This window comes from Myodes glareolus, chromosome 14, assembly GCF_982192425.1.
Source record: "Myodes glareolus chromosome 14, mMyoGla1.1, whole genome shotgun sequence".
Taxonomy (NCBI): Eukaryota; Metazoa; Chordata; class Mammalia; order Rodentia; family Cricetidae; genus Myodes; species Myodes glareolus.
Window position 1 is genome coordinate 67868471 of NC_142039.1, and position 25407 is coordinate 67893877.

Sequence of the window (25407 nt, forward strand, 5' to 3'; positions counted from 1 at the left end):
TGTCCTGGAACTAGCTCTTGTAGACGAGGCTGGCCTCGAACTCACAGAGATCTGCCTGCCTCTGCCTCCTGAGTGCTGGGATTAAGGCGTGCGCCACCACCACCTGGCTCATGTTCATGTTTTTTGAAGCCATTTAAAAGCCCTCATGGATGTGAGATTGACCTAGAACTGCACAGTTGCAGGTGATTTTCACTTCTTAGGTGTATTATCATTTTTCAGAGCATGACTTGTGCATTTAAACACGAGCTCCGAGAAAAGTACATACTTGGTTTCAGATTCTCTTCACTACCACAAGTATCATTTTTAAGAAGTTACGTTGTTTTGGAGATGCAGCACAGGTAGGGCAAATCTGGAGGCAGGAGGATGGCTGAGAAGAGGCTGTACTCACTGCTTGCTGCAGCCTGATAGTCTGAGCCCTCTCATGCTCAGCAGGTCTCTCATAGAACCGACTAGTCTTGCTGTGCCAGGGCTTCTGAGCTCCCCAAGCAGCCCTGCTAACTAAAAACAGTTAATTAAGCTTGTCGGTACCCTGCTGAACCCCAGAGCACCCTGGGGCATCCGGAGTCTTTTGGCAAAGGAGGAAGATTTTACGGAGGCAGGAAGTGGGATGTCTGAATTTTGTATAGAGTATTCTTGGGTCCCAGGGACCTGAGAAGTATACTTTCAGGAAGGAAGATCTATGGGCTTCATCAGTTCTTGGCTCAGTGGAGCATCGTGCACCCGGCAGGGACAGGTGCCTGCTGTTTTGTTTGACCACAATTTAAGCTGCTGGTCACAGAGCTAAGGGCATATGCGGAGAATCCAGCTATCAGGCAATACATCCGGAACTCAGGGTTAGAAAGAAGGGCAGAGGACACTGCCTGGTTTATCCCAAGAAGAGCCTTAGTTTGGTCATGAGGGTGCATTCTTCCCTAAGCCTGTGTTCAGCAAGACCAGTCGTGGTTCTCATACCTGGGCCTGTTAGTACTTTAGCAAGGAGCCTTCTACGCCTGGCTTATCCCGCAGGGTCCTCAAGGGACACTCAGATAAGCTTGCCTAGGAGAGCTAATCTTGGTTTGTGCATAAATCACACGCATCTTTTAGTTCCAACAGGAGCAACATTTAGCTCTACTTCTGGCCAACTCAGCAAGAACTCTTCCAGGAGCTGGAGATCCCCCTGGGATTCCCCCAGGAATCGGTGTTACATAACAAGCACTTCCTCTAGAAGGAGGCCAACTGCTTGCTAGGAAAATTTCAGAGCAATAAGGGTCAGCACTCTTTGTTGTGTGGTAAGCACACAGGAGACCACCACAAGGACACTCTTGAAGTCCAAAGGAAAGTCTTTACTGCCAGCCAACAGTTGCATGAGCAATCGCCTAAATCACACAGCCCTGAGCCTTACAGCTCTTTGTTATTTATACGCAAAACTCACATCACGGTTGTCACACTTCAGTTAGCCAGAAGCAGATCTATAGAAACCAAGAGGCACAGTCAGGGACTTCCAAGAACTATGGACTAGGTCTATTTTTTTTTCTGTTGTTTTGGCAGGCCTTGGGCCTATTTGCTGGGTTTAAACATCATTAAACATCAGGATGATGTCTCTAACATGGTGTCAGTCTTGCTAAGGTCGGAAGGCCTGCTACAACTTAGTTCCTAAGAAATGAAACTTTTTCTTACAAAAGACATAAAAGCAACCTTTGAAACGTAGCAGGAGGATTTTTACAAAAACATCTTGGGCACTCTTAAAGGTCCAAGCCCTGCTTCCGGTCCCTGCTTTCCCTGGGATAGGAACTTCCGCTCATTTTCTCTGCAGCAGTGAATCCTTGTCTGGGAAAACAAACCAGCTGTGACCGTAGTCCTCTTGTGCATGAGAAGCATATACTTAGTATAAGAACTATCATGAGAGCTCAGAACTGCTGCATACCCTTTGTGCAAACCCTGGAGAGAAGCAGCCAGCCAGCACATGGACTGCCAAGCTCAGTCCCACCCAGTATGTGCCATTCTCTGGACTTCAGCCTTCCGTACACACAAACTATGGCCTCATCCTTCCCAGAAAGCACTGAGATGAGCTCTCCAGAGTGGGCCCTGCACTCCCAGGCTGCCTCAGAACTGGTCATGGAACACAGGAGAGCAAGAAGGAGCTGGGAAGTTGGGTAAAAGCCAATTCTTCCGTGTCCTGGGAGCTCAGGCAGTTCTGACTGAGTCCCATACCACCAACCGTGTTGGCTGAATCTGGGAGGCTGAACACCAAAGGGCATTGTAGAACCATTCATGGGAATCAGAAAACCTCCACCCTCTGTTTCTCTGATACGTGTATTTATCTAGACTTAGAGAAGCTTGTCTAGAGCCTTGGATCTAGGGAAGATGGCTCAGTTGGTAAAGTGCTCACAGTGTGTATTAGTTGCTTCTGGAGAAGCAGAACTAACAGAATGAAAACTGTAGTGGCTGTTATTGGTTATGAACTTGGTTACACCTGGAATTAACCAAAAACCAAGCAGCTGCGAACTCCTGTGAGCGATGTTTTCTTAATTAAATCATCTGATCCAGATCTTTGAGGTAGGAAGATATACGTTTAAACCCAGATCTTTTGAGATGGGAAGATTCACTTTGAATCTGGACCACACCTTCTGCTGGCAGCCTATATAAGAAAATGGGAGAAAAAAAGCTTGCTCTCCACCTGCTTGCTCTCACTCTAACTGGCAAGTCCACTCCTTTCCTGACACTAGAGCCTGCTTCTTTGGGATTCCAGCATATACTGAAGGCCAGCTGAGACATCCAGCCTTGTGCATTGAACACGACTGGATCCCTGGGCTTTCCATTAATAGACACAAGCATTGTTGGACTAACTGGACCACAGCTTGTAAGCCGTTCTAATAAAGCCCCTTTCTGTGGGTGGTGATTTTTAATAAGAATGTCATCCATAAGCTCGTATATTTGAATGCTTAGTCACCAGGGAATGGAACTGTTTGAAAGGATTAGAGAAATTAGAAAGTGTGGCCTTGGTAGGGGTGGCAGTCTTTGAGGTTTTAAAAGCCTGTACAGCCCCAGAGTCTCTCCCTCTCTGTTTGCAGATCAGGATACAGCACTCTTGGCTGTTTCTCCAGCACTGTGCTCCCTGCCATGATGATAATGGGCTAAGCCTCTGAAACTGTAAGCCAGCCTCAATTAAATGCTTTCTTGTTGGGAGCTATGCAGCCTAGTCTTGCGGGGGCTTTCCTCGGGGCAAGGCACCTACGGAAATGGATTTTGACGTGACAAGGACAGCAGTCCACAGGACAGTGTAGGAATTTACAGAATCTGTGCAGCTTGCAGGCTCTTTTCTCTCTCCTTATATTGTTGATTCTTTAGGTGGTTTTTAGTATTACATTGTCAGTCACACATGCAACAGCTGGAATTTTCCCCTGGAAATTCCACTCTTTCTCATTTACCCCTAAGATTCAGCAGGGAGCTAATGTTCCTCAAGAAAATCTCATCTGGAATTACTAACCACAATGCTTAATCCTGGGAACTTTTCTGACTTAATAGAAACCGTTAGGTACATGTGAGAAAACAACACTTGGAGCATTGACTGTGTCTCACAGTTCTGGAAAGGAGACTAGGGCACACACAGACAGAATAGGGGAAAAGCCTCAGGAATACACACAATGCCAACTGTTGACAGTAATTTCTCTGGACACCAAGCATATAGAATCAATGATAGGATCTAGAATGACCCAATGGAAAAGATATGGGATGGTGAGATCCATCTTTACCATACACAGGAGTTCATATCGATGGGAGAAGTATGGTCTAGTGGATGGGGAAAAAGTGCCTTATCAAAGTCTGCCTTTACAGAAAGATGGTGACATGGACCCTCTTGTAGAAAAGGGAACTGTATAAAAGCGTATTTTAGAGACTTGAAAGAATTGTTTGGGTTTGAATATCACTGTCTTTAAAGCATTGTACCCTTGTCTATTATTTTTTAACTTTGAAACCCCAAGTAGCTCCTAGCTGACATAAAGGCTATGAGAGCAGGGTGTGTCTGGCTCAATATTTAGTTAAGCCTACAAAACTGCTGAACTCTCTGTCTAGAATAAGGTTATGTCTGGGGTGGGAAAGTGTATTTGGGGAAGCCTGAAGAGGAACAGTGAGTGGGGGCTTTTATAATGATTATGAAATATTTCTTAAAAGTCAAAACAAGAGCCAATAATAAAACTGCATATGTAAGCCTATTAGAATAAAACTCTGTAAAAGTATAAATAAAGATGGCTCAAGCCATTTGGGCCAATTGAGTGCAATTCACCTGGTGGCCTGGTGGTCAGAATTTTTCCTTCCCCATCTCAGGACCTGAACCTGAGCCGAGGCTGAACCCTGGCACTTTCTTTTATAAGATTTGCCTTGGTCATGGTGTCTCTTCATAACAATAGAACAGTAACTCAGATGAATATATATATATACTCATTCTATAAGTTCTGTTCCTCTAGAGTACCCTCACTAATGCACGCACGCACACACACACACACACACACACACACACACACACACACACACACGGAATTTATTAGAGTAGCTTACAGGTTGTGGTCCAACTAGTCTAACAGTGGCTGTCTCCTGATGGAAAGTCCAAGAATCTCTGTTGGAATTCCAAAGAAGTAGGCTCTAATGCTAGTGAAGGAAGGAACTAGCTAGGAAGAATGAGGGCATTAGGCAAGGAACACAGGTCTCTTTCGTCTTTCTTTTTGTAGGTTGCCCCAAGAAGGAGTGCTGGCCAAGATTTCAGGTGGGTCTTCTGACTTCAAATGATCCAGTTAATTAAAAATCCCTCACAGATGTGCCCAGGAGCTTGCATTTTTAGTTGATTCCTGATGTAGTCAAGTTGATGACCAAGAATTAACATCACACCATGCAAGCATGAGGACCTGAGTTTGGTCCCCAGAACTGATGTAAAAAGCTTGCAATCTCAGTACTGAGGAGGTAGAGACTGACTGGTCCCCAGGGCTTGTTGGCCAACTAGCCCATTCTGGTTGGTGAGTTCCAGTATAGTGAAGACCCTGTTTAGAAAATCAAGGTTGGGCTGGTGAAATGGCTCAGTGGGTGAAAGTATTGAACAACTGAGTTTGATCCCCAGAGCCCACAGTGAAGGTAGAGAACTGACCCCTGGCAATTGTCTGTAACCACATGTCCACTGTGTGTCTTCATTACTGTTCTATTAGTGTGAAGAGACACCTAACCAAGGCAACTCATAAAAGAAAGCATTTAGTTGGGGCTTGCTTGTGGTTTCAGAGATTTTGTCCATTTTCACCATGGCAGGCACCATGGAGGAAGTCATGGTTCTGGAGATTGAACTGAGAGTTGATTCTATATCTGGATTCACAGGTAACAGGGAGAGAGACTGGGCCTGGTTTGATCTTTTGAAATCTCAAATCCCGACCCAAGTGACACACTTAACTCCAACAATGCCTCACTTCCTAATCCTTTCAAATAGTATCACTCCCTGGTGACCAAGCATTTAGGTCTTTGAGCCTATGGTGGCCCTTCTCGTTCAAAGTACCACACTGTGATATACATGTGATGTATATGTATCTGTACGCATACACACATAATCACATTCATACACACACAAACATCACACACACACACACAGAGCTAAATAAATTTAAAACAAGATGGAAAGTGCCCTAGCACCTAAGGTTGACCTATGACCTCTGCACTCATGTACAGGAGGTACACTGGTACACATGTGTGTATCTGCATGCACTGACATAGACACACAGACACAGATACACTCTTACACACACAAACACCTCCATATTACAGCAAGAGAACTGAAGCTATTTAACAGTACCCTTAAGGTAAAATTCTCCTTACAAGCAAACATTCAGACACAAATGAAAATGTGTCCTGGAGCCAACAACTGAGACCCTAGCTATTGGAGCTTGTGAGTCTGAAATTCACAAGTCTAGAAGAGACATACTGGGGACATGGTAAGCTGGGGTGGAGAGTGTCCCTTCTGTAGCTGGCACACGATGGTTCCTACATAGGCAGGACCCTCTACTTTCAGGCTCTGGCAGGGATCCAAGTGGACATTATCACAGCCATCTTGAGTGTAACCTCAAGCTAACTCAAGGGTTAGCGTTACCCTAGTTACCCCAGCAAACTATAAATACACAAAACCATCAGAGTTGTTTTCAGAGTTTTGCAATCAGACCAGGCTCCTAAGCTCCAGGAACTGCCTAAGGTCCTTGATGCTAACCAGGATGAACCAGTTCATCCAACTTGCATGTAGCTGCCTTTGCCCTGATTGTCCCATAAGCCCCTATTCCTGGCTCAAGTCAGAGGAAATCATGTGGCCTTGTTGCCACCCAGGGTCAGTAAGTCCCAAATAAACTACACTGTAATCCTGGTTTTTAATTAGTGGTTCCTGGGGCCAGGTCACACACATTGGGGTGAATTGTTCTAGAATAATCTCTTTCAAAGGATCCTTTGTTCCTTTGCCTTCATGAAGATTTCTATTACTGGCCGTCTTTGTTGTTGCTGTCTTTCCCTGTGACAGCGTCTCTCTCCTCTGAGGCTGACAACTGTGAACTCCTGTTTTCAAATTTAGGCTCAAAAATAGACCCCCTGTGAGACCTCAGCTCCACGGAGGGCCTCAGTTTCTAGTGACTCAGCACCTCTCTCTACCCTGTGAGACCTCAGCTCCATGTAGGGCCTCAGTTTCTAATGACTCTGTTCCTCTCCCCACATACTCACCTGTTTGAAGATGGCACAGCTTAGCACAGAGCGTGCTCAGTACAGGTCTTTCTCCCGGGGGCTACCAGAAAGGCAAGACCTCAACATTAGCTGTGGCAAAAGAACAAGAAAACAATCTGATTAGGCTACAAATTAAGCAGTTCAAAAGTCCAGAATCTGAAATGAATCCAAATCCAAAACTCCTTGAGTTCTAATCCGTCTTGGTTCCACAAGAGGAAAATATCACTCCTGACCTCATGTGTAAAACTGTCTCATGTACTGAATGATGAAACACATTTTGTAAATTACCTCATGGCATATGTGTAAAGCACATGCTACATAGGTGGCTTTCAGCTCTGCAAGTGTCAGTCCCAAGATATCTCATATGCAATCATTTCAAAGTCTGAAAACATCTTACCTGGAGCTTGCCCGGCTCTGGGCCTTTCAGGTTGGACATCCTCAGTCTTTGATGACTGAGACCTTATTTTTGCTTTCTAGATATCAAATCTGGTATCTAGTGCATATCAGGAAGGGCTCTACCAGTGAGCTGCATTCCAGCCCTAGATGATCTACACATATTTAAATCAGAGTCTCTTGAGTCAACATGCCGCAGAGGCACCTGCACACCAGGGTTTATTGAAGCTAGGATAGCTAGAAAAAGAAAATGTGCTACATATGCACAATGGGATTCTCCTTGTCCACCAACATCCATCCATGGCATCCACAGAGAAGTGGATGCAGCTGGAGATGGCCATATCAAGGGAATAAAACCAGATTCAGGCAAATATCACACATTTTTTCTTATTCATGATAGATTTCATAAAGTCCCATAAAATCATATATGCACACATAACATGAAAGTGGAAGGGAAGCTGTGTAATGAAGCAGTGGTGAAAGGGGAGAGCACGGAGGATGTGGTTACACGTACATTATATACCTAGACAGAAGCTTAGAAATAAACAAAGGAAAGGAAATAATATTGTTAAAAAGTCAGGGCCACATGAAATAGAATAGCTTCATTCCTCCCCACTATCGACGCTGGAAATGCCAATTAGATCCTGTTACATCCTCAAGATCAATGGGTGGGTTTGTCTTTTGACAAGGCACACGACTAAAGAGCCATGTGGTGCTGGTGTTGACACAAGACAGACACGGGTCCAAGGGGACACAACAGAAAACCCTCAACAAACACCAGGGTAAACAGCCACTTGAATTTTGGCAGAGAGGCACCGTGGAACACACTGAATTATGGTTCTTTACACGGAACAACACTAGTAAATTACATGAGCATCTTAGCTAGGGTTTATATTTCTGAAACAAAATACCATGACTGTAACTGGAGGTCTCACTCCTGCCTGCTAGGTCCTGAATACCCACTTTGAGGCTTAAAATTAATTACAAACTGTTTGGCCTATTAGCACAGGCTTCTTATTAACTAGTTCTTACAGCTTAAATTAACCCGTTTCTATTATTCTATATTTTACCAAGTGGCTCATGGCTTGCTACCTCACATCTTGTTTCCTCGGCAGCTGCTGGCATCTCGCTGACTCTGCCTACTTTTTCTCTTCATCTTTGCTTGAATTTCCCACCAGGCTCTATTTTGCCTGGCTATTGACCAAATCGGCATTGTTATTAACCAATGGCAATAAAACATATTCACAGTATACAGAAGGGCATTCCACATCTTATGACCAAAAGGCAAGTTGGGGAGGAAGGGATTTATTGGGCTTACATTTCAGCATTGCCTTCATCACTGAAGAAGTCAGGACAGGAACTCAAATGGAGCAGGACCCTGGAGGCAGCAGCTGATGCAGAGGCTATGGAGGGTGTTGATTACTGACTTTGCTTCCCATGGCGTGCTCAGACCATCTTGTTATAGAATCCAGGACTACCAGCCCAGGGGTGGTACCACCCACCATGGGCTGGACCCTCCCCCACTGAACACTAAATGAGAAAATGTCTTGCAGCTGGATTTCACTGAGGCATTTCCTCAACTGAGGCTCATTCCTCTGAAGACTCTGCTTGTGGCAAGTTGACATGCAAAACCAGGCAGGCCAATGGGAAAATGAGGATTGTCACACCACCCTGAAGGAAATGAAAATGAACTCTCATTGGCTTATAGATCTGAATGTGAAAGCTGAATCAACAATGTCTAGAAGACAACATATGCACGTATGGTGAAGCGTTTCTCAAACTGAATGAAATACGCTAAGCCTGATGGAAAGGGCAGACTAAATTTTTCTAACTCAGAGTTCTATCTATCAAAAATTATGTTAGCAATTACCAAGGATAAATGGTGTGCTGTAGAAAAACATTTGCTAAATATATTGTTTATCTACTCAATATTGATTCGCATATATATGGAAAAAAGACTAATGTTTACACATATTTTTAAAATAATATATAAGACTGCAACTCTAAAGTGAGCCCAAGTCATCATCAGGTACTTAATGAAGCATGCTCTCCAAATAAATACAAGACCAGACATTAACATCAGTTACTAGGGAAATAAAATCAAAGTCACATGGGGTTGGGAATATGGCTTAATTGGTAAAATGTTTATGTCCAAGTATAATTCCAAGCATGCATGTAAAATGGATGAGAGTGGTGTCACATGCTTGTAATTCCACCACTGGGGAGGTGAAGAAAGGCAGATCCCTGGGGTGTCATTTGTCACCCAATTTAGACAATCAGTGACATCCAGATCCCCATGAGAGAACCTACCTGAGCAATAGCAACCCACCAAACTAATCAAGACAGCAACAACGGAAAAACAGAACAAGATAAGTGACTCCTGAGGAACCACACTCCAGGTCGAACTTTGTACACATGTACTACACACATGTGCACATACATATCCATGCATACATCACAATCACACATAGTCATATACACAGGTATATACACACAGACTCACAAAATCACACATAAAGGTGTACACACATAAAGTCATGCACACACAGACAAAAATATATGCATCTATCCATCCAGACAGACAGACACACACACACACAGACACACACGAGTTTCCAGATACAAAGCAGGCCCTGTAATTTTTAGAGCATCCATAAGAAATCAGCTTGAATTTTTCTTAGAGGAAGATTATTAAACAGAATTATTTTTCTTGAACAGTGTTTTCAATTTACTCTTTACTAGCTATTCATTCCCAAGTTATAAGGAAACCTAGTTACAGAAAATTAAATCTGTTCCCTCCAAAAGAAGAAAAAAAATGAGAGAAAAAAAAGCAAGACTCATAACAAATACAAGGGTAAAGCACAGAGCATGCATGAAGGATTGACAAGTATTTGAGGAGACATGCCCCAGTCATGCATAATACACATGAGCTTATGTCATGCTGTGCCCCCAAATATGTCCAATTATTTTTGCCAAAATAGTTTTTAAAATATACATAGCGAAGTCTAACATAGCAATGCAGGCAAAGTGTTTATTTGTAAAGGTGCTAGAGACAGTGAGACCAGGCTTTTTCCCTGGTGCATGTGCTGGCTTTGGAGCCCATTCCCTATGGTGGGATACCTTACTCAGCCTTGATGAGTGGGGAGAGGCTTGGTCCTGCCTCAACTTGACTGACGTGCCAGGTTTTGTTGACTTCCATGGGAGGTCTTACCCTTTCTGAGGAGTGGATTGGGGGTGGGATGGGAGGAGGTAGGGGTGAGCGGGAGGAGGGGAGGGGGGAGTTGTGGTTGGTATGTAGAATGAATTTAAAAATTTAAGAACAAAAGGTGCTATAGAAATACGTACCTGCTGAGCAGACATGAGGACCGGCAATCCTCCACTCAGAGCCCAAGTTAAAAGGGTGGGTAGGGTAGCATGTGTAAAATACAACATCTGCTCTACTGCACTATGTGCTGCCGTATGGTCTGTGAGCTGGGGAAAGGGCCTGGAGATTGACACACACACACATACAGAGACAGAGATGCGGGGACACAGGTCATCCTTGAGACAAGAATGCCAATTTTATTGTGCTCAGGGCCAGCTTATATAGTGCTCTGGCCACACCCCAGCTCTCGGGATCTTTGAGCTGCTGGCCTCACCAGAATCCACTCTCCTGCCATCAAGGTCTTGGGCTCAGAGCAGCTGCAGGCACAGGTAAACAAGTTGTTTTGTTCACTTCACTCCAGCAGGCAAAGGGTCTGAGGCAGGCAAAGAAAGTCAAGGGGCCAGGGATCTGTGGCCCTCAACAAGTGTGCCAGTAACCCTGGTGCTGGGAGGAGGGAGGGCTACTCTCTAGGGCTCATGACCAATCCGTGATCTCCAAGTATGCTTCTCTCTCTCTCTCTCTCTCTCTCTCTCTCTCTCTCTCTCTCTCTCTCTCTCTCTCGTTTCTTAATGTATTCATTTATTTTTGAGAACAGGGTCTAATGTTGTCTCCAACTCCCAACACCTGGGACCACAGATATGTACCACCATGCCTGCCTGAGAAGCATCTCTCTAAAAAGCAAAAAACAAACAAACAAACAAAAAACCAAGAGAGAAAATTGAGGAAAAATTATGACATCAGCTACTGGTTTCCACATACATGTACATCGGAAGCACTCACACTGGGTGAGACCACCTAAGTTTTCTGAGACAGAACCACACGGAGGCTACTGTTCCTGAGTCACCAAAGCCTAGTTTCTTGAGAGGAAAAAAATTGAGCCGAGCATGAACATTCACCTCTCTCTGCTTTCGGGCGGAGGAGTCGGTGTGACCAGCTGGCTCCAGTCCCTGCTGCTACACCTTCTGTGCCGTGATGGACTCTACCCTTAAACCTGAGCCAAAACACATCCTCCTGTGTGGGTCGTTCACCAGAGAAGGCTGCTTAGACGTGAGTTTAAGCCAATAGAAAGTCTTTATTAGCCACAGGTGACTACACTGGGTGCCCAGGATCCCAGTGAAACCCTGATCATTTTCAGAGTGAGCTTCTTAAGCACAAAAGCCCTGTCTTGGGTCGATACACTTCAGTGAACAGAACAGTTATTCAAAAGCAGAACTGCAGAAACCAAAGAGCAAGGCTGGTACATTTAGAAGCTTTCCCAAAGCTACGGATCTGATGAATTAGCTCTTTGCTTTTGTTTCAACTGCTGGGGCTGTCTATGTGTTGAGTGTTATGGCCTGAATGCTATTTCCATTGTGGTGGTGGCATGTCCTAATGGTTAACTGAACGCGCCTCTTTTGATGCTTTCCAAACTAAGCAGACAGGTTGATAAGGAAGTTAGAGGCATTAAACATTTCTTTTCTGATTTAACACAAGCTAGATTCCTTACAGAATGGTCCTACAAAATTGGAGAGGCTTAAGCTTACTTCTTATAAAACAAAGGGGACTACATGTAGTTTTGGGGAAAACCTGTTGCTTCTATGCTAATTGATGAAGGTAATTAGAAAGATCAATCTTGCCATGGTTGGGGAAAACTTCAAAATGAGAAAGACAAAAGCATAATTGTGATCGTTGATAGCAGTTTCTGTTTTCTGGTAAAGAGGAGAGTTTCTCTACAAGGAACAATAGAACCTAGATCTGTGGTCTCCATCCTACCCATCACCTTACCCTATCTCTTCAGAGTTAAAAGTGACTAGTACTGACACAGAGACTCAAAAACATAGGGAGGTCAAGTGCACAGTCGCTAGTTCAACCTTTATTACTCTGGACATAGATGCCCCCCTCCCCACTGCAAAGTCAAAGTAGACACAGAAGCAAGCAAAGAAGGTAATGTGGACATACAGGAATATTCTGTTCTGAGAATAGAGGAAAAATCAAGTCTGTGGAATAGACACAAATGATCAGAAACCCTGGGTAGTCATTTAACTCAGGAAATAGGTTCATGCTTTTAAAAGTAAGAGATGAAAATCCAAACAACAATTGACAGAAAAATATTCAATAGACAGCAAAGAGTGTCCAAACCTAATGGGACCAAAATTAAAAATGACAAAGGTGAAACAAACACCCCTGAGAATTCAGTCACACACAGAAATACTGCTAGAAGAGTGTGAAAGAGGAGGGAAAATCTCAAACAATTAGAAGTAAATGAAATGACGGATCCCAAAACACCAAGATGTGTTCTACAGCAAGATGATCGTGGCCCATAAGATAACCCCAAACTGGAAAGTCAGATAGTATTCAAAGACAAAAGTCAAGAAAACATCCTTCCATTGAAGAACTGACTTTACAAAATCAAATCTTTCTGTTAAAGGTTAATTGGTTGGAAATGAATATTAAAACAAAATTCTGAGCATACACCATATTATCTCAAATGGGGAAGGGGTGGAGAAATAGTCAGATGGCTCCACTGTCCGTGGCTTTAACATTTACTTGTGTCTAAGTGGCCAGAGAAGAATCTATACACAGGTTATAAGAAGAGAAGATGAGGTTTAGAATATCATGTTTTCTCATGGCATCTGCAACTGGTGCCTGTTAAGCAGAAAGGAAGACATTGCATCCTTGACAAACAAAACAAAGAACAAAAATCCCAGAAACAAAACAAAACAAGAAATAATTAAAAAAAAAAAGTCCTGGTCATTACAAGTGGCTGGCATTGGCTGAAGGTCCGTCGTGAGCTAAGCTATGATGCTGGTCTTTTTGTGCTCACTGGAACCCCGACAGATAACCATCTTTTCTAATCTCAGTCAAAGATGAATGATTCATGCATATCCAGTATTTCCCTCTATACTGAAAGCAGCCAACTAAGACATCAATCTAAACGTAAGTAAACAAGGAGCTAGAGATGGCCTAGGCATGAAGATCACTTGCTGCTCTTGCAGAAGACCCGAGTTCAGTTCCCAGCCTCTACTTGGCAGCTCACCCTCACCTGTAATTCTAGCTTCAAGGGACTGGAAACTGTCTCCTGATCTGGTGGATACCTGAACATTCATGGTGTGTGCCTGTATGTGCACACACACACAGACACTCATACACAGACACACACACACATACACACACAAACAAACAAATATATAAGTAAAAATAAATCTTTAAAAAAATTGCTTTGAGGGGGCTGGAGAGGTAGCTCAGTGGTTAAGAGCACTGCTTGCTCTTCCAAAGGTCATGAGTTCAATGACCACCCAGCAACCACATGGTGGCTCACAACCATCTGTAAAGAGATCTGGCCTGCAGGCACACATGTAGAAAGAGTACTGAAAATACTGTATATACAATAAATAAATAAAATCTTAAAAAAGTCGCTTCGAGCTTAGTGTCTATAGACAACAGGAAACTACCTTTCCCAGCACCTAGAGCTGTTAGTCCAAAGCATCAATAGATTCCAGGTCTTCGGAGGCAACCACTTCCTAGTTCTGGGATGGAAGCTTCTCGTGATATTTTGACTGCACCCAGGGGCCCATTAAGCTGGAGGGACTTTATTCTAGGGACACCGGACCTGACCACCTGCTAAAACCCCCTAACACAATCATCTTGGGAAACAAAAATCAAGCAGACCCATTCTGAGCAGCAGAGACATCAGAGATGTTTCGACCACAGCTCTCCCCAAGAGTTCCAAGTAAATGCCTCGTCTTCTCAGTCCATTCTTAAGCCTTGGCCACTGCTCAGCCCTCTGTCCTAGAACTGTTCCAGACAACACTCCCACCCTCCCTCCCACCCTCTCAGCTTCTTACTCCTCTGTCAGCTGTGCCCACTTCCCTGCTCCAAGCAGATGATGGATTTCCCCAAGGACAGACAGCTCAGCGCTTCTCCCTCTCCCACACATCCGCTCACCCTGGGACACACATCATCGCCTCCCGTGCTCCCATTGTCACCTTCAAAGATGCCACTTCCTGTGTTCCTTCCTCCCTTGCATGCTCACCCACCACATGAAGGTTATTATAAACCAAGGGAAACCAACCGGATCCCTCCCTCATAGTGAATCCCAGCCTGAATTCTCAGGCTGAATTGTGTGTCATTGCCCACAATCTTGCTCATGCTTGGTTTGGCTTTCCCTAAATGTCATTTCGTCTCCTAAACACATTTCATTTATTTTAGTTTCTCCACTAACTGCTATTTCTCATGACATCATCAGACCACGCACATGGACACCATCACCCTTTGTCACTCCGGTACTTGTCATGGACTTGGTCATGGATTTCAGAGATTCTATTCATTTGTGAGAAAATAGTGCCGAAAATCTGATATCCTGCCTCATATAGACTTTTTTCTATCTAATAAGAAGTTTAGTGCTTCCAAAGACCGGAGTACTGTCTGCAGCTGTACTGAGACCTTGGAACCTAACTCTGCCCTGCTAGGTTCTACTTTCCATGTTCTCATCACCCACAAGTACCACCACCCTGGGGACCAGGACTCTGGCATGTAATCATGGAGGACACACGGGAGTCAAGGCTCTGACAAACTGTCCATGGAGGACACCAGCACCACAAGAATCAAGGCTCCACTACACTGACCATGGAGGAATCCAGCACTATGGGAATCAAGGCTTCCCCACACGGATAATGGAGGACACAGTCAAACTGCATTCAAGCCAAGCAGCAAGGAAGACAGTGAGTAATCTTGCATTCAGTCCCCACCCCGCCCTGTCTTCCCCAGCCAAGCCACTCCTCATGTAGTCCAAGGCTTCTGAACATAACTGCACAGAGCTTTGTCATCTTCTCAGAGGTTTCCTGGAGAAAATCGTAAGTCTCAAAAAGCAATTATTTCTTGTGATGGTTCTTCTCCAATGTCAACTTTGTAGGGTTTAGAGTTGTCATGAAAACACACATCCCGGCAAGTCTGTGGGACATTTACAAAATGGGCAAGGAAGACCTAAGCCTGAAAGAAGGCAGCACCGTTCTACAGGTTGAGGTCTGGGGCTGAGGACCGGAGAAGGTCAGAGGAACAGCGTCATTCTCCTCTCTCTGCTTCCTGGCTGTGACACGATGTGACTAGCACCTCACATTCCCGCCGCCTTGATGCTTGTGCCAGTGTGCGCTGTACCCTTCCTTACACAGCGAGTCAGAATAAACTCCTGCTCCCTTGTTACTTTTGTCAGGCATTTGGCCACATTAAAGGAAAAGTAATTAATAAATCCTCAAGTCTGCTATTTATTCCAGCAAAGTATGAAGGTGAGAAACCCTCCTCAGCTAGAACCCACTGGGAAGAAAGGCAGATGATATCGCTGAGGCAGTAGCAGTACCCGCATATTGTTTTCCTGTTTCTGGATTTGTTTTTCTGCTTACGAAAATTGAGTCCCTGACTTTACTTCCCAAAAGGTCGATCATTAGAACATGCTAAAGTTGTTCTTCCCTACTATCCATTAGTTGATATGATGAATTCCCTACAAACATCAAATGTATTGACTGTTTATGCCATTATTGGATATGCTGAGTAGCTTTTTAAAAAATATTTGTTTAGTTTTAGTTTTTTTATTTTTGTGTTTATGTGTGTATTTGTCTGTGTATATGTTGTGTTTATGTGTTCCCATGGAGGTCAGAAGAGAGTATTGGATCCCCTGAGTTGAAGTTGCGGGCAGTTGTGAGGTGTAGTGGACACAGGTATTAGAGTCCAAACTCTGGTCCTCTTCAAGAGCAACAAGCACTCTGAAACTGCTGAGCCATCTCTCCAGCCCCATGTTGGTTGGTTTTAACTGTCAGCTTGACACAACCTAGAATCACCTATGATTAGAATCTTTCTTATTGTTTTGATTGAGCTATGCATTTTTCTCCACTCTCTCCACTTCCTCCCCCTCACATGATTCCTATTTTAATGAGGACCTATCTAGATCAAGTTGGCTTGTGAATATGTCTGGTGTAGGGGGAGAGTTGTCTTGGTTGTTACTTGACACAGGAAGACCTACCCACTGTGAGTGGCACCATTCCCTAGGCAGGGGTTCCTGAATGATACAAGGGAGGAGAGAGGAGAAAGCTATCTGAGAGCAAAAAAGGATACATACATTTTCTTTTTGCTCTTGACTGTGGGAGCAGTGTGATTAGCTGCTAAAGTCCTTCCTCGACTTCTCCAAAAACGAAAACTGTAATGTGGAAGTGCAAACCAAATAATCCTTTTCTTCTCTATGTGTGTGTGTGTGTGTGTGTGTGTGTGTGTGTGTGTGTGTGTGTGTGTGTGTTTGGTCAGGAAATTTATCACAGCATCAGAAATGAAACAAGGACAATGGGTAAGAAAGATGGATGACAGTAAATCCCTGCCATTCACTGAGGACAGTGTAAGGTGGGTAGATATGGACAGGATCAGCTACTTAGGTGCCTACGGACAGTGATGGCATTGCCATGACAACAGGACAGGGGAGTCAACTGCTCCTTGGCATTGAAGAAGGCAAAGTTCTTTATTTTCATGTCCATCTTTAAGAACAGAAGGAGTTATCCAAACAGCTAAAGAGAAAGGGAGTGGAATTCAGGCAAAGGACATCCATGAAAACCACCTCTTATTTTACCACAAGTGATTCTGAGTCACAGGTATGGGAGAAAGAATGGATCCTGGGTATGCACACATCCGAGATGGATTAATAGGCTTGGCTGGACAATGAAACATCAGAGCTGGCAATATAAAGATGAAAAATGGTTTCAGTTATGATGCTCATCCTTTAAAATACTTACTCTGTTGGTTAGAATGTATTATTTTGAAGAACTGAAATGTAGCCAGTAATGTAGCCAGAAATGTAGTCTGTCTTTGCAAAGCTATCATGTTTTATCTCCTTTAAAATTTAATCAATACAGTGATGATTGCAGCATAATAGATAAATCGGAAAGAGAAGGGGAACCAGACATCATTCATGGGAGTACTGATGTAGCGTAGCCAAGAAATACAAACACTGAAACTAAGCTTTGTGGCATTGCTAGGGACTCCATAAGAAATTGCTGGGCCTGGGCAGAGTCTGGGGAGGGAATAGGAAGAAGAGAAAAAGTGAGGAGGGGAAGGGGGAGGGAAGGAGAGAGGGAGAAATGAGAGGAGGAAGGGAGGGAAGGAGAGAGGGAGGGAGGGAAGGACGGAAGGGTACCAGGGTACACGTCAGAGCACTTACAATTTTGAGACAGGAACTTGCCAGTTTAGCAGGATTGCTAGCCAATGAGCTCCTGGGATCTCCTGTCTCCTCTTTCCCCTATAGGGATTACAAATGTCTGCTACCATGCTTGTTTTTGTCTGTGGGTTCCAGGAATCCAGCTCAGGTCTTCATGTTTGCGGAGCAGACACTCTACACACTGAGCTGCTCCCCAGCCCTGCCATGGATTCTAAACCATCATCCCCTTGCTGCAAAATTTGCCCCTCAGAATTCTATTCCCTAGGAGGCAGTTAGAATTGTATACACATATGAATGGCAAATGATTTTCTGTCACAATTATCAATTGGTTCTCTGTCATCCCTCTAACTCCTGTTGATCCAGAGTCAATCTTGAGAAAGAATGAAGATCGAGGTCTCTCACTTTCTAATGTCAAACTATATAATAAAGCTGTAGAAAATAAAACTGTGTGGTATGAACCTAGAACTGCGGGCCAGTGTAACACGCTAGAAAGCCCAGATATCAACACACATGTCAATTGACCTTCAACATGACTTTCAAAAACACGTGTTAGGGAGGGGGTTAGAGTCCTTTACTTATTTGTAAATTTTTGTTTACCTGCGTGTCCATGTGTCTATGGGAATAATTTTCAGGAGTTGGTTCTCTCCTTTTACCCTATGGGCTCCAGAAAGCAAACTCAGGTTTCTAGGCTTGGCAGCAGGCTCCCCTACCCACTGATCCATCTCACCAACCTTTATGATACATAAGGTAAGATGAACCCTGAGCTTGTATGGGAGGAGGAATGAAGTTGTGGCCTCACCTCCCACCACAAGCAAACAACAAAGATAAATGAAGGATTTACACATAAAACTTAAGACTATGAAACTTAAAGAAAACACGAGGCTCAGGGCTTTGCCTTGGTCTGAACAACACATCCTGGTACATTCCTAAGTCCCGCCCCAGGCTTCTCTTCCTTCCCTTCCACTTCCCGTTCCTTTGCAGCTGTTCTTCAGTTCGAATCTGGTGGCTTCTTCGCGTTTCCTTAGTAACATTAATCAAAATCTCCAGATGAACAAGGGAAAAATGAGAACCTTTGTGTCACAGTGCGGATGTGACATGGTGTGTTCCCTATGGGAGTATGTGTACTGCTGGCCAGGGTGTGACATGGTGTGTCCCCTGTGGGAGCATGTGTACTGCTGGCCGGGGTGTGACATGGTGTGTCCCCTGTGGGAGCATGTGTACTGCTGGCCGGGGTGTGACATGGTGTGTCCCCTGTGGGAGCATGTGTACTGCTGGCCAGGGTGTGACATGGTGTGTCCCCTGTGGGAGCAGCGGTACTGCTGATCAGGATGTGGGCAAGTGCTTGTGGTCCGCTTCCTGTGAATTCCTCTGCCGTTTCCCTTACCAGCCAAGCTTCTAATCACATTGACTTAATGTTTGACAGCTGCTTGGAAACCCATTTCCAATTAAAGTGTCCTTTGCAGTTCACTGGTTTGGGGACAGTCCTAAGCTCTTGGTTAGCTGATGTCCTGGAAACATAGCTGCAGGGGCAGATGGTTCACGGCTTAGATCGCCACGGATTTATTCCCTGGGAAATAAATACCTTGGATGCCGATCGCTTTGAGCTAGTCTTTATTTGAAACTTTATTTTTAGACATTTGATCTTTCTCATAAAAACAGATTTCAGAGAGTCTCGTAAGGGTATTCTGGTGCAAATCACAGAGATAGCGGTGGAGCCTTCACGGGCCCAGGGGACGAAGTCACATGCATTCTGATGACTCCCTTGAGATCCAAGTGATGTCTGCATTCCACCCTCACTCACTCCTGCCTGAGGCTGACTACTAAGGCGTTAGAGCATCAGCCTTTTTGTAAAACATAACAAAACAAAACAGGATCACCTGTGCTGTTCCTGCTGTTATATCAAGAGCTATTATCAGACTTTGATGGCCTGTAGTTAGGTTTAACTTCAGTTATTATCCTAATGTGGACCTAGATTATAGAGATGAAGATTAGTTCCCGCCATCTTCCTCGGCAGGGATCTCGTGCTTTCTGTGTTTTGCCAATGTCCTTTAAACAGTCAGTGTCCTTTAAATAAGGCACCTTTGCCCTCCCACAAGAGAAGCCATGAGGATCCAAGCAGTCCCAGACAGCACGGGACCTTCTGTGGGCCAGGTGGAGACTTTTGACCATCCATGTACCAGGAAGTAGGACCCAGCTCTGAGGTCTATGCCTCTGGATGGTGTCCTGTGCCTTATCTGGATGTGCCTTTTTGTAAGGAAACCCGTCTCTCAGACAGGGCTGCACCTGTGCACAGACAGCACTCAGTCAGCTTGGGTTCTTTGTAGTAGAAGCCAATTAAGCCAGTTTCTGGCTACAGTCACCTTGACAGCTGGCTGGCTGAGAGTCACCTGGTGACCCTGAGCCCATAAGAAGTAGCGGTAACTGGTGTCAGAGAGCTTCCCTTTCCACAGTGACACAGGGGAACTGAGATAGCAACCTTGTAGATTTCTCTGAGATCTCCATCTCCCGATGACACCCCTTCCTGTTCCTGTTTGGTCTGAAAAGGTTCTAGCCACTGAAGGCCCTGCCCTTATAAATAACCCAGTGACCTCATCACTGACACCTTACCAGTTTAGTCATCTAGAGTCACAGGAGTGTCACCCAGAGGGATGCCTCCCTCAGAGACTAATTGGATAATTTCTTCTGTAGATGAGAAATACCTGGTTTGGTGCCAGTATTTTGATCTTGATCAATTTTTTCTCGTTGGTGTATATATGTGTTTGCACACGTGCATGTGCACATGTGCATGAGTGTGCGTACACATATGCATGTTGGAGCCCATGGGGGCCAGAAGTTGGCATTGCATCACCTGGAGGTGGACTTACAGGTGGTTGCGAGTAGCCTAAGGAGGGCTCTGGACCCCTACAAAAGTAACAAGTGGTCTTCCCTGCTAAGTTATCTCCCTAGTCCTCTTTTACCCTTTTAAATCTGTAACACATTGCTTATTTTTGCCTGTTCACTCAGAAGTAAATCTACTTCAGCCACTCTTAACGCCTGTCCCATCTTTTGATCCAAACATGAAAACACTTTCTCTGCTTGGAGGAAACATCATTCTTGAGGTGATGTTGGCAGCAGGTATCAGGAACTGGTGTGTAAGGGCTGGACCAGTGTGATGGGGGTCAAGCCAGGTCAATGGGACCTGTAATAGGCACACACCATGATGTCTGTGAGTCCTCAGTCAATATAAAGTAGCTTTGGAAGAGAGGGTGCAATTGGGACTGCCCATCTGGAGTCCAGGTTCTGACCTGAACCGTTCTTCTTGTGTCTGGACCATAGGCCGGGAGCACAGACCCAGTCACTGATGACTCAAGGAGTGTGCTGATGGGGAATTGAATGGAGGGACCACTCTAGGTAGCCTCATACTGAAGCACTCAGGTATACTTAGTTAAAATAAGAAGACTGTGTGGGCCGCCCGGAATATCTGAAAGGGATGGAAGAGGGGGTGTGAACGTCGGGTAGGCAAAAGATACAAAAGGACCCGGACCAGCAAGGGCAGCATGGATGGCTCAGGCATGGGCATTTCCACCTACAACCTCACCATTGCTATGACGACAGGCTCATGCTCCAAGCATAGGTCTGAAAAATTGTTAATATTCCAAATTTTATTCACAGGGTATGAATTCTGAACAGGGGATGAACAAATGATAACTTTGTGCTGGAACTACATGAGTAAGGAGTTCTATTTATAAATGAACTTAATGGTGGGGTGATGTCTGAGCTAAAAAATAGTGGATGTTATAAAATTAACAGTGAAATGAATATTCTATTGATGAGACAAAACAAGGGGCAGTGGGGAAAATGAGGAAACCTAGAAATGAAATCACAAAGAAAAATAATATGGAGAAAGAAACAACTTAATTGAAGCAAAAAACAAAAAAGGAGGGACTAAACAGGGTGGAGAGGGAACAGGTAGTCTAACAGGTACTAACAGGTAGTAATGTGGTAATTAATGTCTTCATAACACAGAATCCCCACAGCAAAGCAGACCCATCTCTAGGAAGAGTGAGACAGGATTTATTTTTTTTTAAATATTTATTTTATTATGTATACAATATTCTGTCTATGAGTATGCCTGCAGGCCAGTAGAGGGCACCAGACCCCATTACAGATGGTTGTGAGCCACCATGTGGTTGCTGGGAATTGAACTCAGGACCTTTGGAAGAGCAGGCAATGCTCTTAACCTCTGAGCCATCTCTCCAGCCCAGAGACAGGATTTATTAGCATGAACGGAACTCTACAAAGGGCATGAAAGGACCAGTAGTCCCCAGAGACTGACACAAAAGATCAACACTAGAGACTTCTTTGTGTGCTCCAGAAAACTGTGTGGAGGGTGGTGTATGAGTGTGAGCGTGTGCCTTCCCAGTGCAGACACACGGGTGACCAACTCAGGCGTGGGTTTCTCCACTTCCCATCTCACCCACCACTGAGATGACAGGTCCATGCCACCAAGTTCATTTATTTTTTAAAGTTGTTAATAGTTCGAGTTTTATGAATATGTATGGGAACCCAAAGATATATATTTACAGGCACCAAATGCATTCTGAAACCAAATGAGATCAGAAGAGGGCATTGGATACCCCAAAACTGAATTTACTAATGATTATGAGTCAGAGTTTGGGTTTTGGGACACGGACCCAGGTCTTCTGAAGAGCGGTGTCTGTAACCAAGGAGCCATCTCACCAGAAGTTGGAGAAGAAAAGATTCTTAGGAAAGAAAATAGAGCTATGGGGCTCATTGCATAATCTCGTGATGCCCATGGAAGGGCAGAAGTTGGTATGCATGAGCCCTATTCATACACATACATATAAATATACATGTGTTCTCACTCATATGAGCACGCACATACACATATACGACTGAAATCTTTATTCTCACTCTTCTCTCTAACACACACACACACACACACACACACACACACACAAATAAACCAGAGGGCATCGGTGTGTGGCTGTGACCAGTTGTTTCCACTTAGAGATGAGTGTCTGGTCTTCCCCTGAGCTTTCTGTAATTCAGAAGGTTACTTAATAGTTCAATGACCATGAAAGTCAGAGACATCCAGCTGTGGGAGGAGACAGGATATGCAGTAAGATTTATTATTAATTGTAATGTTTCAAGTTATGTGTAAGGATCCTAATATATGAAACAAAAATGTGCTAAATAGTTTTATGTCAGCTTTATACAAGTTAAAGTTATCTTAGAGAAGGGAACCTCAATTAAGAAAACGCTTCCATAAGACTGAGTTTTAAGCAAGTCTATAGGATATTTTCTTAATTAATAATTGATAGGGGAGAGCTCAGCCCACTATAGGGTGATGCCATCCCTGGGCAGTGGTACTGTTTCTAGAAAAAATTGGGCTGAGCAAGCCATGAGAACACGTCAGTAAGCAGTACCCTCCATGGCCTCTGCATCAGCTCCCGCCTCCAGGTTCCTGCTCTGACTTCCTCTGATGATGAACAGTTCTATGGAAGTGAAAGGCAAATAAATCATTTCCTCCCCCCAATTTTTTTTGGTCATACCACTTCACAGAGGCTGTAGAAACCCTAACTAACTTAAAAAAAAAAATAGCAGCGCACGCCATGGGAGCCGTGACTGACGACGAGGTCATACGGAAGCGTCTTCTGATTGATGGAGATGGTGCTGGGGATGACCGGAGAATTAATCTCCTCGTGAAGAGCTTTGTCAGGTGGTGCAACTCTGGATCCCAAGAGGAGGGGTAGAGCCAGTACCAACGTATGCTGAGCACTCTGTCTCAATTACCATCCACGAACTTCAACAAACATTGGAGAATGACAACAAGCTGTCAGAGGTGGACGACGTTCAAGAAAGTACCATGGAAGCAGACTCTAAGCCGTAGATGGACTGACCATCCCCAGTCACAGGGACAGTGGAAAGCTGCATGGGCTAACTGGGTTTGGTTTATTGTGCTTTTGAGATGCTTCAACTTTGGCAGTGAAATGCTTTGCCTTTAAATATTAATTCATGTCTCGCTCATATTCCTTCACAAAAAAGGAATGTATATGGTGTATGTGTGTTTTTTAAATGCATATTTATCCTTAAAGGTAAAATTCAACATCTGAAAACATTTAACAAAAAAAAGCAGTGAGAAAAAAGACATGGGCTAGCTCATATTTTAACTTTGAAATATTTATTATTTCCAAAGTATACAAATCAAGAAAAGCATATTTCCTAAACATGCCAAAACCAAATAAAAGCTACCAGAAGAATGAGAATATCGTGGTGGTGACTTTTTATGTCTAGGTTGGCGTGGATTGTGCAATGCCCAGAATAACCCATTGCCTAGGTGTGTGCCCAGAGCATTGGAAACACTGGACTCAGAACTATTGGCCAACTATCCATATGAAGCCCACCTTTGAAGACACTGAGGCTCTGACAGGAGTTTAACATGGAGAAAGGACACTGCCCATCTTGGCCTGTGTGGCCGCTGATAGCCAAGATAGCCTGCAAGGCCATCTTCTCCTTCCTTCTGTGTTAAATGCCAACGGGTTCCTATGACTAGTGTGGGAAAATGGGTATAACCATCCCATAATGACTGTACAACCTGTCTTTTTCACCAGAGACTTTGACTTTGCCATTTATGCATTTTGATGTGAATTCTAACTCGATCTGTCCATCAGTGTCAGGGGCAAGGCAATAATAACTCTTTCAGGGGGCTTTAAAATTACTTCCACAGTCTGAATGAGGGTATGTGGCATGGGACACAATATTCGCAGAATCAAGGCAAGCGCTGGGCCTTCAGCAGACACATCTGGTAAGACAAATATCAAATCCAACAACAGCTTTGCAGGAACCTTTCTCTTGACTGCTGTTAGACAAAAATCATGATTATTTCAGGTTGAGGCATAAATCCCCCATATAAGAGCAGTCATTTGTAAAAGATGAAACATTAATTGATGTTTTTCTCTATCTTTTCTTTAAGCCTCCTGTCGTGTGTGTGTGTGTGTGTGTGTGTGTGTGTGTGTGTGCGCGCGCGCGTGCGTGCAAGTGTATGAGTTCATATGTGCATTCTGGAGCACTGGACTGGGTTTGCTCACATGTGTGTAGGATGTAGGTCTTAAATACCATCTTTACACTGTTTGCTGAGACACTCTCCTTGAAGTTTTGGGTTGTATTTTAGGCTAGAGCATCTGCTCAGGAATGCAGAGGGGCCTGCCTCCTGAATCTTCATAGACATGAGATTAGAGGCTCACACTGCCATGCGAGCCCTCATGCTTACAGAACAAGTACTTAGTCTAGTGAGCCATCATCCCCAAGGGTCAGCTTTGCAGGCAAGATTCTCAATGCACACCTTCTTTCACAAGCCTAACTTGATCCATAGACTATATGTTTCATAGACCCTCTGTGGCGGTCAATCCCGTGTCAGCTCTGTACAAATGCAGGATTAGCTGGAGGAGAGTACAGTCTCCACATTGCTGAGAATGTAAGACTCATGAGGGCCTGCAAACTAAAAAGGACCACAGTTATTATCCATTTCCAATCCCCGTGAGTAGCCTGGGGAACCAGGGACTAGCTAAAGAGTTTGGTTTGTACCTTCACTTGCTAAAATCAAAACTGGAGATTTTCTGGCTGAAACAGACACAGAAGTGATTATTTCCAGGCTGAACAAAGGTTTCACAGCCCATGGGGCTTTGTGTCTAGGGGGTGCTAAAGGGTAGTAGCATGACTAAATGGACAGTGTCCATAGTGGCTCTAGTGACCTCCCCTAGAGGGGTTA

At 44.2% G+C, this 25407-nt stretch overlaps 1 pseudogene; it reads left to right on the top strand.

Moving 5' to 3' along the window:
• The first annotated feature begins 23245 nt into the window (after positions 1-23245).
• LOC146892086 (THO complex subunit 7 homolog pseudogene) lies at positions 23246-23647 on the top strand (annotated as a pseudogene).
• Positions 23648-25407: the final 1760 nt, after the last annotated feature.